Source organism: Mobula birostris, chromosome 23 (genome assembly GCF_030028105.1).
Source record: "Mobula birostris isolate sMobBir1 chromosome 23, sMobBir1.hap1, whole genome shotgun sequence".
Classification (NCBI taxonomy): domain Eukaryota; kingdom Metazoa; phylum Chordata; class Chondrichthyes; order Myliobatiformes; family Myliobatidae; genus Mobula; species Mobula birostris.
Window position 1 is genome coordinate 60,370,081 of NC_092392.1, and position 13,146 is coordinate 60,383,226.

A 13,146-nucleotide genomic window follows, 5' to 3' on the forward strand; every position below is an offset into this window, starting at 1 on the left:
CAACCCCTGACCTATCCTGGTCGTCATCCAACCTCTGACCCATCCTCGTCGTCATCCAACCCCTGATCCATCCAGGACGTCAACCAACCCCTGAGCCATCCTGGTCATCATCCAACCCCTCAGCCATCCGGGTCGTCATTCAACCCCTGACCCATCCTGGTCGTCATCCAACCCCTGACCATCCCGGTCCTTTTCCAAACCCTGACCCGTCCTGGTCGTCATTCAATCCCTGACCCATCCTGGTCTCGACATCCAAAACCTGACCCATCCTGGTCGTCATCCAACCCCTGACCCATCCTGGTCACATCATCCAACCCCTGACCCAACCTGGTCGTCATCCAACCCCTGACCCATCCTGGTCGTCATCCAACCCCAGACACATCCTGCTCCTCATCCAACCCCTGATCCATTCTGGTTGTCATCCAACCCCTGACCTATCCTGATCGTCATCCAACTCCTGACCCATCCTGATCATCACCAACCCCTGACCCATCCTGGTCGTCATCCAACCCCTGACCTATCCTGGTCGTCATCGAAACCCTGAGCCATCCTGGTCGTCATCCAACCCCTGAGCCATCCAGGTCGTCATCCAACCCCAGGGCCATCCTGGTCGACATCCGACCCCTGACCCATCCTGGTCGTCATCCAAACCCTGACCCATTCCTGGTCGTCATCCAACCTCTGACCCATCCTGGTCGTCATCCAACCCCTGACCTATCCTGGTCGTCATCCAACCCCTGACCCATCCTGGTCATCATCCAACCCCTGAGCCATCCCGGTCCTTTTCCAACCCCTGACCCATCCTGGTCGTCATTCAAACCCTGATCCATCCTGGTCGTCATCCAACCCCGGACCAACCAGGTCGTCATCCAACCCCTGACCCATCCTGGTCTCGTCATCCAACCCCTGACCCATTCTGGTCATCATCCAACCCCTGACCCATCCTGGTCGTCATCCAACCCCTGACCCATCCTGGTCCTCGTCCAACCCCTGATCCTTCCTGGTCATCATCCAACCCCTGACCATCCTGGTCGTCATCCAACCCCTGACCCACCCTGGCCCTTATCCAATCCGTGAGCCATCCCGGTCATCATCCAACCTCTGACCCATCCTGGTCATCATCCAACCCCTGACCATTCCGGGTCGTCATCCAACCCCTGACCCATCCTGGTCCTCATCCAACCCCACACCCATCCTGGTCGTCATCCAAACCCTGACCCATCCTGGTCGTCATCCAACCCCTGACCCATCCTGGTCGTCATTCAATCCCTGAACCATCCTTGTAGTCATCCAACACCTGACCGATCCTGGTCTCATCATCAAACCCCTGACCATCCACGTCTCATCATCCAACCCCTGACCATTCCTGGTCATTTTCCAACCCCTGACCCATCCTGGTCGTCATCCAACCCCTGACCCACCCTGGTCGTCATCCAACCCCTGATCCATCCAGGTCGTCATCCAACCACTGACCATCCAGGTCATTATCCAACCCCTGACACATCCTGGTCGTTATCCAACCCCTGACCCATTCTGGTTGTCGACCAACCCCTGACCCATCCTGGTTGTCTTCCAACCCCTGACCCTTCCTGATCGTCATCCAACTCCTGAGCCATCCAGTTCGTCATCCAACCCCTGAGCCATCCTGGTCGTCATCCGTCCCCTAACGCATCCTGGTCGTCATCCGACACCTGACCCATCAAGGTCTCGTCATCCAACCCCTGAGCCATCCTGGTCGTCATCCAACCCCTGACCCATCCTTGCCGTCATCCAACCACTGACCCATCCTGGTAGTCATCCAGCCCCTGACCCATCCTGGTCTCATCATCCAACCCCTGACCCATCCAGGTCGTCATCCAACCCCTTACCCATGCTGGTCGTCATCCAACCCCTGACCCATCCTGGTCTCGTCATCCAACCCCTGACCCATCCTGGTCGTCATCCATACCCTGACCCATCCTAGTTGTCATTCAACCCAAGTCCCATCTTGGTCGTCATCCAACCCCTGAGCCATCCTGGTCGTCATTCAACCCCTGACCCATCGTGGTCGTCATCCAACCCCGGACCATCCTGGTCCTTTACCAACCCCTGACCCATCCTGGTCGTCATCCAAACCCTGACACATCCTGGTCGTCATCCAAACCCTGACCATCCAGGTCGTAATCCAACCCCTGACCCATCCTGGTCTCGTCATCCAAACCCTGACCCATCCTGGTCGTCATTCAATCCCTGACCCATCCTGGTCGTCACTCAATCCCTGACCCATCCTGGTCGTCATCCAACCCCTGACCCATCCTGGTCTCATCATCCAACCCCTGACCATCCAGGTCTCATCATCCAACCCCTGACCCATCCTGGTCATTTTCCAACACCTGACCCATCCTGGTCGTCATCCAACCCCTGACCCATCCTGGTCGTCATCCAACCCCTGACCCATCCTGGTCCTCGTCCAACCCCTGATCCTTCCTGGTCATCATCCAACCCCTGACCATCCTGGTCATCATCCAACCTCTGACCCATCCTGGTCATCATCCAACCCCTGACCATTCCGGGTCGTCATCCAACCCCTGACCCATCCTGGTCCTCATCCAACCCCACACCCATCCTGGTCGTCATCCAAACCCTGACCCATCCTGGTCGTCATCCAACCCCTGACCCATCCTGGTCGTCATTCAATACCTGACCCATCCTTGTAGTCATCCAACACCTGACCCATCCTGGTCTCATCAGCCAACCCCTGACCATCCAGGTCTCATCATCCAACCCCTGACCATTCCTGGTCATTTTCCAACTCCTGACCCATCCTGGTCGTCATCCAACCCCTGACCCAGCCTGGTCGTCATCCAACCCCTGATCGATCCAGGTCGTCATCCAACCCCTGACCATCCAGGTCATTATCCAACCCCTGACACATCCTGGTCGTCATCCAACCCCTGACCCATTCTGGTTGTCAACCAACCCCTGACCCATCCTGGTTGTCTTCCAACCCATGACCCTTCCTGATCGTCATCCAACTCCTGAGCCATCCAGTTCGTCATCCAACCCCTGAGCCATCCTGGTCGTCATCCAACCCCTGACCCATCCTGGCCGTCATCCAACCCCTGACCCATCCTGGTCGTCATCCAGCCCCTGACCCATCCTGGTCTCATCATCCAACCCCTGACCCATCCAGGTCGTCATCCAACCCCTTACCCATGCTGGTCGTCATCCAACCCCTGACCCATCCTGGTCTCGTCATCCAACCCCTGACCCATCCTGGTCGTCATCCAACCCCAGACCCATCCTGGTCTCATCATCCAACCCCTGACCCATCCTGGTCGTCATCCAACCCCTGACCCATCCTAGTTGTCATTCAACCCATGTCCCATCTTAGTCGTCATCCAACCCCTGAGCCATCCTGGTCGTCATCCAACCCCTGACCCATCGTGGTCGTCATCCAACCCCGGACCATCCCGGTCCTTTACCAACCCCTGACCCATCCTGGTCGTCATCCAAACCCTGACACATCCTGGTCGTCATCCAACCCCTGATCCATCCAGGTCGTCAAGCAACCACTGAGCCATCCTGGTCGTCATCCAACCCCTCAGCCATCCTGGTCGTCATCCAACCCCTGACCCATCTGGTCGTCATCCGACCCCTGACCATCTCGGTCCTTTTCCAAACCCTGACCCATCCTGGTCGTCATTCAATCCCTGACCCATCCTGCTCTCGACATCTAACACCTGACCCATCCTGGTCGTCATTCAATCCCTGACCAATCCTGGTCGTCATTCAATCCCTGACCCATCCTGGACGTCATCCAACCCCTGACCCATCCTGGTCTCATCATCCAACCCCTGACCATCCAGGTCTCATCATCCAACCCCTGACCCATCCTGGTCATTTTCCAAACCCTGACCCAGCCTGGTCGTCATTCAACCCCTGACCATCCAAGTCGTAATCCAACCCCTGACCCATCCTGGTCTCGTCATCCAACCCCTGACCCATCCTGGTCGTCATTCAATCCCTGACCCATCCTGGTCGTCACTCAATCCCTGACCCATCCTGGTCGTCATCCAACCCCTGACCCATCCTGGTCTCATCATCCAACCCCTGACCATCCAGGTCTCATCATCCAACCCCTGACCCATCCTGGTCATTTTCCAACAGCTGACCCATCCTGGTCGTCATCCAACCCCTGACCCATCCAGGTCGTCATCCAACCCCTGACCATCCAGGTCATTATCCAACCACTGACCCATCCTGGTCGTCATCCAACCCCTGACCCATCCTGGTTGTCGTCCAACGCCTGACCCATCCTGGTTGTCTTCCAACCCCTGACCCATCCTGATCGTCATCCAACCCCTGAGCCTTCCTGGTCCTCATCCAACCACTGACCTATCCTAGTCGTCATCCAACCCCTGACCCATCCTGGTCGTCATCCAACCCCTGATCCATCCAGGTCGTCAAGCAACCACTGAGCCATCCTGGTCGTCATCCAACCCCTCAGCCATCCTGGTCGTCATCCAACCCCTGACCCATCTGGTCATCATCCGACCCCTGACCATCCCGGTCCTTTTCCAAACCCTGACCCATCCTGGTCGTCATTCAATCCCTGACCCATCCTGCTCTCGACATCTAACACCTGACCCATCCTGGTCGTCATTCAATCCCTGACCAATCCTGGTCGTCATTCAATCCCTGACCCATCCTGGACGTCATCCAACCCCTGACCCATCCTGGTCTCATCATCCAACCCCTGACCATCCAGGTCTCATCATCCAACCCCTGACCCATCCTGGTCATTTTCCAAACCCTGACCCAGCCTGGTCGTCATCCAACCCCTGACCCATCCTGGTCGTCATCCAACCCCTGACCCATGCTGGTCGTCATCCAACCCCTGAAACATCCTGGTCATCATCCAACCCCTGACCTATCCTGGTCGTCATCCAACCCTTGATCCGTCCTGGTCGTCATCCAACCCCAGACCTATCCTGGTCATCATCCAACTCCTGACCCATCCTGGTCATCATCCAACCTCTGACCCATCCTGGTCATCATCCAACCCCTGACCATTCTGGGTCGTCATCCAACCCCTGACCCATACTGGTCCGCATCCAACCCCACACCCATCCTGGTCGTCATCCAAACCCTGACCCATCCTGGTCGTCATCCAACCGCTGACCCATCCTGGTCGTCATCCAACCGCTGAGCATCCCGGTCCTTTTCCAACCCCTGACCCAACCTCTTCGTCATCCAACCCCTGACCCATCCTGGTCGTCATTCAATCCCTCACCCATCCTTGTAGTCATCCAACACCTGACCCATCCTGGTCTCATCATCCAACCCCTGACCATCCAGGTCTCATCATCCAACCCCTGACAATTCCTGGTCATTTTCCAACCCCTGACACATCCTGGTCGTCATCCAACCCCTGACCCACCCTGGTCGTCATCCAACCCCTGACCCATCCAGGTCGTCATCCAACCCCTGACCATCCAGGTCATTATCCAACCCCTGACCCATTCCTGGTCGTCATCCAACCCCTGATCCATCCTTGTCCTCATCCAACCCCTGACCATTCCTGGTCGTCATCCAACCCCTGACCCATCCTGCTCCTCATCCAACCTCTAATCCATCCTGGTCATCATCCAACCCCTGACCCATGCTGGTCGTCATCCAGCCCCTGACCCATCCTGGTCATCATCCAACCCCTGAGCCATCCAGTTCGTCATCCAACCCCTGAGCCATCCTGGTCGTCATCCGACCCCTAACCCATCCTGGTCGTCATCCGACACCTGACCCATCAAGGTCTCGTCATCCTACCCCTGAGCCATCCTGGTCGTCATCCAACACCTGACCCATCCTGGTCGTCATACAACCCCTGAGCATCCCGGTCCTTTTCCAACCCCTGAGCCTTCCTGGTCGTCATTCAAACCCTGATCCATCCTGGTCGTCATCCAACCCCACACCCATCCTGGTCGTCATCCAAACCCTGACCCATCCTGGTCGTCATCCAACCCCTGACCCATCCTGGTCGTCATTCAACCGCTGAGCATCCCGGTCCTTTTCCAACCCCTGACCCAACCTCTTCGTCATCCAACCCCTGACCCATTTGGTCGTCATTCAATCCCTCACCCATCCTTGTAGTCATCCAACACCTGACCCATCCTGGTCTCATCATCCAACCCCTGACCATTCCTGGTCATTTTCCAACCCCTGACACATCCTGGTCGTCATCCAACCCCTGACCCACCCTGGTCGTCATCCAACCCCTGACCCATCCAGGTCGTCATCCAACCCCTGACCATCCAGGTCATTATCCAACCCCTGACACATCTTGGTCGTCATCCAACCCCTGACCCATTCTGGTTGTCGACCAACCCCTGACCCATCCTGGTTGTCTTCCAACCCCTGACCCTTCCTGATCGTCATCCAACTCCTGACCCATCCTGATCGTCATCCAATCGCTGACCCAACCTGGTCGTCCTCCAACTCCTGACCCATCCTGGTCTCATTATCCAACCCCTGACCCATCCTGGTCATCATGCAACCCCTGACCCATGTTGGTCGTCATCCAACCCCTGACCCATTCCTGGTCGTCATCCAACCCCTGATCCATCCTTGTCCTCATCCAACCCCTGACCATTCCTGGTCGTCATCCAACCCCTGACCCATCCTGCTCCTCATCCAACCCCTAATCCATCCTGGTCATCATGCAACCCCTGACCCATGCTGGTCGTCATCCAACCCCTGACCCATCCTGGTCGTCATCCAACCCCTGACCCATTCCTGGTCGTCATCCAACCCCTGACCCATCCTGCTCCTCATCCAACCCCTGACCCATCCTGGTCGTCATCCAACCCCTGACCTATCCTGGTCGTCATCCAACCCCTGACCCATCCTGGTCATCATCCAACCCCTGAGCCATCCAGTTCGTCATCCAACCCCTGAGCCATCCTGGTCGTCATCCGACCCCTAACCCATCCTGGTCGTCATCCGACACCTGACCCATCAAGGTCTCGTCATCCTACCCCTGAGCCATCCTGGTTGTCATCCAACACCTGACCCATCCTGGTCGTCATACAACCCCTGAGCATCCCGGTCCTTTCCCAACCCCTGAGCCTTCCTGGTCGTCATTCAAACCCTGATCCATCCTGGTCGTCATCCAACCCCGGACCATCCAGGTCGTCATCCAACCCCTGACCCATCCTGGTCTCGTCATCCAACCCCTGACCCATCCTGGTCGTCATTCAATCCCTGACCCATTACGGTCGTCATGCAATCCCTGACCCATCCTGGTCGTCTTCCAACACCTGACCCATCCTGGTCTCATCAACCAACCCATGCCCATCCTGGTTTCATCATCCAAGCCCTGACCCATCCTGGTCATTTTCCAACCCCTGACCCATCCTGGTCGTCATCCAACCCCTGACCCATCCTGGCCGTCATCCAACCCCTGACCCATCCTGGTCGTCATCCAACCCCTGACCCATCCTGGTCTCATCATCCAACCCCTGACCCATCCAGGTCGTCATCCAACCCCTTACCCATGCTGGTCGTCATTCAACCCCTGACCCATCCTGGTTTCGTCATCCAACCCCTGACCCATCCTGGTCGTCATCCAACCCCTTACCCATGCTGGACGTCATCCAACCCCTGATCCAGCCTGGTCGTCATCCAACCCCTGAACCATCCTGGCCAGCATCCAACCCCTGACCCATCCTGGCCGTCATCCAACCCCTGACCCATCCTGGTCGTCACCCAACCCCTGACCCATGCTGGTCGTCATGCAACCCCTGACCTATCCTGATCGTCAACCAACCCACGACCCATCCTGATCGTCATCCAACCCCTGACTCATCCTGCTCGTCATCCAACCCCTGACCTATCCTGGTCGTCATCCAACCCCTGACCCATCCTGGTCGTCATCCAACCCCTGAGCCATCCAGGTCGTCATCCAACCTCTGAGCCATCCTGGTCGTCATCCGACCCCTGACCCATCCTGGTCGTCATCCGACCCCTGACCCATTCTGGTTTCGTCATCCAACCCCTCAGCCATCCTGGTCATCATCCAACCCCTGACCCATTCAGGTCGTCATCCAACCCCTGACCCATCCCAGTTGTCATTCAACCCCTGTCCCATCTTGGTCGTCATCCAACCCCTGAGCCATCCCGGTCGTCATCCAACCCCTGACCCATCCTGGTCGTCATCCAACCCCGGACCATCCCGGTCCTTTACCAACCCCTGACCCATCCTGGTCGTCATCCAAACCCTGACACATCCTGGTCGTCATCCAACCCCTGACCATCCAGGTCGTAATCCAACCCCTGACCCATCCTGGTCTCATCATCCAACCCCGGACACATCCTGGTCGTCATTCAATCCCTGACCCATCCTGGTCGTCACTCAATCCCTGACCCATCCTGGTCGTCATCCAACCCCTGACCCATCCTGGTCTCATCATCCAACCCCTGACCATCCAGGTCTCATCATCCAACCCCTGACCCATCCTGGTCATTTTCCAACACCTGACCCATCCTGGTCGTCATCCAACCCCTGACCCATCTTGGTCGTCATCCAACCCCTGACCCATCCTGGTCGTCATCCAACCCCTGACCCATCCAGGTCGTCATCCAACCCCTGACCATCCAGGTCATTATCCAACCACTGACCCATCCTGGTCGTCATCCAACCCCTGACCCATCCTGGTTGTCGTCCAACGCCTGACCCATCATGGTTGTCATCCAACCCCTGACCCATCTGGTCGTCATCCGACCCCTGACCATCCCGGTCCTTTTCCAAACCCTGACCCATCCTGGTCGTCATTCAATCCCTGACCCATCCTACTCTCGACATCTAACACCTGACCCATCCTGGTCGTCATTCAATCCCTGACCAATCCTGGTCGTCATTCAATCCCTGACCCATCCTGGTCTCATCATCCAACCCCTGACCATCCAGGTCTCATCATCCAACCCCTGACCATCCAGGTCTCATCATCCAACCCCTGACCCATCCTGGTCATTTTCCAAACCCTGACCCAGCCAGGTCGTCATCCAACCCCTACCCATCCTGGTCGTCATCCAACTCCTGACCCATGCTGGTCGTCATCCAACCCCTGAAACATCCTGGTCATCATCCAACCCCTGACCTATCCTGGTCGTCATCCAACCCTTGATCCGTCCTTGTCGTCATCCAACCCCAGACCTATCCTGGTCATCATCCAACTCCTGACCCATCCTGGTCATCATCCAACCTCTGACCCATCCTGGTCATCATCCAACCCCTGACCATTCCGGGTCGTCATCCAACCCCTGACCCATCCTGGTCCTCATCCAACCCCACACCCATCCTGGTCGTCATCCAAACCCTGACCCATCCTGGTCGTCATCCAACCCCTGACCCATCCTGGTCGTCATCCAACCGCTGAGCATCCCGGTCCTTTTCCAACACCTGACCCAACCTCTTCGTCATCCAACCCCTGACCCATTTGGTCGTCATTCAATCCCTCACCCATCCTTGTAGTCATCCAACACCTGACCCATCCTGGTCTCATCATCCAACCCCTGACCATTCCTGGTCATTTTCCAACCCCTGACACATCCTGGTCGTCATCCAACCCCTGACCCACCCTGGTCGTCATCCAACCCCTGACCCAGCCAGGTCGTCATCCAACCCCTACCCATCCTGGTCGTCATCCAACCCCTGACCCATGCTGGTCGTCATCCAACCCCTGAAACATCCTGGTCATCATCCAACCCCTGACCTATCCTGGTCGTCATCCAACCCTTGATCCGTCCTTGTCGTCATCCAACCCCAGACCTATCCTGGTCATCATCCAACTCCTGACCCATCCTGGTCATCATCCAACCTCTGACCCATCCTGGTCATCATCCAACCCCTGACCATTCCGGGTCGTCATCCAACCCCTGACCCATCCTGGTCCTCATCCAACCCCACACCCATCCTGGTCGTCATCCAAACCCTGACCCATCCTGGTCGTCATCCAACCCCTGACCCATCCTGGTCGTCATCCAACCGCTGAGCATCCCGGTCCTTTTCCAACACCTGACCCAACCTCTTCGTCATCCAACCCCTGACCCATTTGGTCGTCATTCAATCCCTCACCCATCCTTGTAGTCATCCAACACCTGACCCATCCTGGTCTCATCATCCAACCCCTGACCATTCCTGGTCATTTTCCAACCCCTGACACATCCTGGTCGTCATCCAACCCCTGACCCACCCTGGTCGTCATCCAACCCCTGACCCATCCAGGTCGTCATCCAACCCCTGACCATCCAGGTCATTATCCAACCCCTGACACATCCTGGTCGTCATCCAACACCTGACCCATCCAGGTCGTCATCCAACCCCTGACCATCCAGGTCATTATCCAACCCCTGACACATCCTGGTCGTCATCCAACCCCTGACCCATTCTGGTTGTCGACCAACCCCTGACCCATCCTGGTTGTCTTCCAACCCCTGACCCTTCCTGATCGTCATCCAACTCCTGACCCATCCTGATCGTCATCCAATCGCTGACCCAAGCTGGTCGTCATCCAACTCCTGACCCATCCTGGTCTCATTATCCAACCCCTGACCCATCCAGGTCATCATGCAACCCCTGACCCATGCTGGTCGTCATCCAACCCCTGACCCATTCCTGGTCGTCATCCAACCCCTGATCCATCCTTGTCCTCATCCAACCCCTGACCATTCCTGGTCGTCATCCAACCCCTGACCCATCCTGCTCCTCATCCAACCCCTAATCCATCCTGGTCATCATGCAACCCCTGACCCATGCTGGTCGTCATCCAACCCCTGACCCATCCTGGTCGTCATCCAACCCCTGACCCATTCCTGGTCGTCATCCAACCCCTGACCCATCCTGCTCCTCATCCAACCACTGACCCATCCTGGTCGTCATCCAACCCCTGACCTATCCTGGTCGTCATCCAACCCCTGACCCATCCTGGTCATCATCCAACCCCTGAGCCATCCAGTTCGTCATCCAACCCCTGAGCCATCCTGGTCGTCATCCGACCCCTAACCCATCCTGGTCGTCATCCGACACCTGACCCATCAAGGTCTCGTCATCCAACCCCTGAGCCATCCTGGTCGTCATCCAGCACCTGACCCATCCTGGTCGTCATACAACCCCTGAGCATCCCGGTCCTTTTCCAACCCCTGAGCCTTCCTGGTCGTCATTCAAACCCTGATCTATCCTGGTCGTCATCCAACCCCGGACCATCCAGGTCGTCATCCAACCCCTGACCCATCCTGGTCATGTCATCCAACCCCTGACCCATCCTGGTCGTCATTCAATCCCTAAACCATTCTGGTCGTCATGCAATCCCTGACCCATCCTGGTCGTCTTCCAACACCTGACCCATCCTGGTCTCATCAACCAACCCATGCCCATCCTGGTTTCATCATCCAACCCCTGACCCATCCTGGTCGTCATTCAATCCCTAAACCATTCTGGTCGTCATGCAATCCCTGACCCATCCTGGTCGTCTTCCAACACCTGACCCATCCTGGTCTCATCAACCAACCCATGCCCATCCTGGTTTCATCATCCAAGCCCTGACCCATCCTGGTCATTTTCCAACCCCTGACCCATCCTGGTCTCGTCATCCAACCCCTGACCCATCCTGGTCGTCATCCAACCCCTGACCCATCCAGGTCCTCATCCAACCCCTGACCATCCAGGTCATTATCCAACCCCTGACCCATCCTGGTCGTCATCCAACCCCTGACCCATCCTGGTCGTCATTCAATCCCTGACCCATCCTGGTCGTCATTCAATCCCTGACCCATTCTGGTCCTCATCCAACCCCTGACCATCCAGGTCATTATCCAACCCCTGACCCATCCTGGTGGGTATCCAACCCCTGACCCATCCTGGCTGTCGTCCAACCCCTGACCCATCCTGGTTGTCTTCCAACCCCTGACCCATCCTGTTCGTCATTCAATTCCTGACCCATCTTTGTCGTCATCCAACCCCTGACCCATCCTGGTCATTTTCCAACCCCTGACCCATCCTGGTCGTAATCCAACCCCTGACCCACCCTGGTCGTCATCCAACCACTGACCCATCCAGGTCGTCATCCAACCCCTGACCATCCAGGTCATTATCCAACCCCTGACAAATCCTGGTCGTCATCCAACCCCTGACCCATTCTGGTTGTCTTAGAACCCCTGACCCATCCTGTTCGTCATTCAATTCCTGACCCATCTTTGTCGTCATCCAACCCCTGACCCATCCTGGTCATTTTCCAACCCCTGACCCATCCTGGTCGTAATCCAACCCCTGACCCACCCTGGTCGTCATCCAACCACTGACCCATCCATTTCGTCATCCAACCCCTGACCATCCAGGTCATTATCCAACCCCTGACAAATCCTGGTCGTCATCCAACCCCTGACCTATCCTGGTCGTCATCCAACCCCTGACCCATCCTGGTCATCATCCAACCCCTGAGCCATCCAGTTCGTCATCCAACCCCTGAGCCATCCTGGTCGTCATCCGACCCCTAACCCATCCTGGTCGTCATCCGACACCTGACCCATCAAGGACTCGTCATCCAACCCCTGAGCCATCCTGGTCGTCATCCAACACCTGACCCATCCTGGTTGTCATACAACCCCTGAGCATCCCGGTCCTTTTCCAACCCCTGACCCATCCTGGTCGTCATTCAAACCCTGACCCATCCTGGTCGTCATCCAACCCCTGACCCACCCTGGTCGTCATCCAACCCCTGACCATCCAGGTCATTATCCAACCCCTGACAAATCCTGGTCGTCATCCAACCCCTGACCCATTCTGGTTGTCGACCAACCCCTGACCCATCCTGGTTGCCTTCCAACCCCAGACCCATCCTGATCGCAATCCAACTCCTGAGCCATCCTGATCGTCATCCAATCCCTGACCCATCCTGGTCTCATCATCCAACCCCTGACCCAACCTGGTCGTCATCCAACCCCTGACCCATCCTGGTCATCATCCAACCCCTGACCCACGCTGGTCGTCATCCAACCTCTGAGCAATCCTGGTCGTCATCCAAACCCTGACCCATTCCAGGTCGTCATCCAACCCCTGATCCATCCTTGTCCTCATCCAACCCCTGACCATTCCTGGTCGTCATCCAACCCCAG

The 13,146-nt window shown here is 56.9% G+C and overlaps 1 protein-coding gene across 3 annotated transcripts in view; it reads right to left on the bottom strand.

Annotated features, from left to right (window-relative positions):
- Nucleotides 1-13,146, bottom strand: part of ntn4 (netrin 4) — a 685,630-nt gene that overhangs the window by 53,728 nt on the left and 618,756 nt on the right. The window lies entirely within an intron of this gene.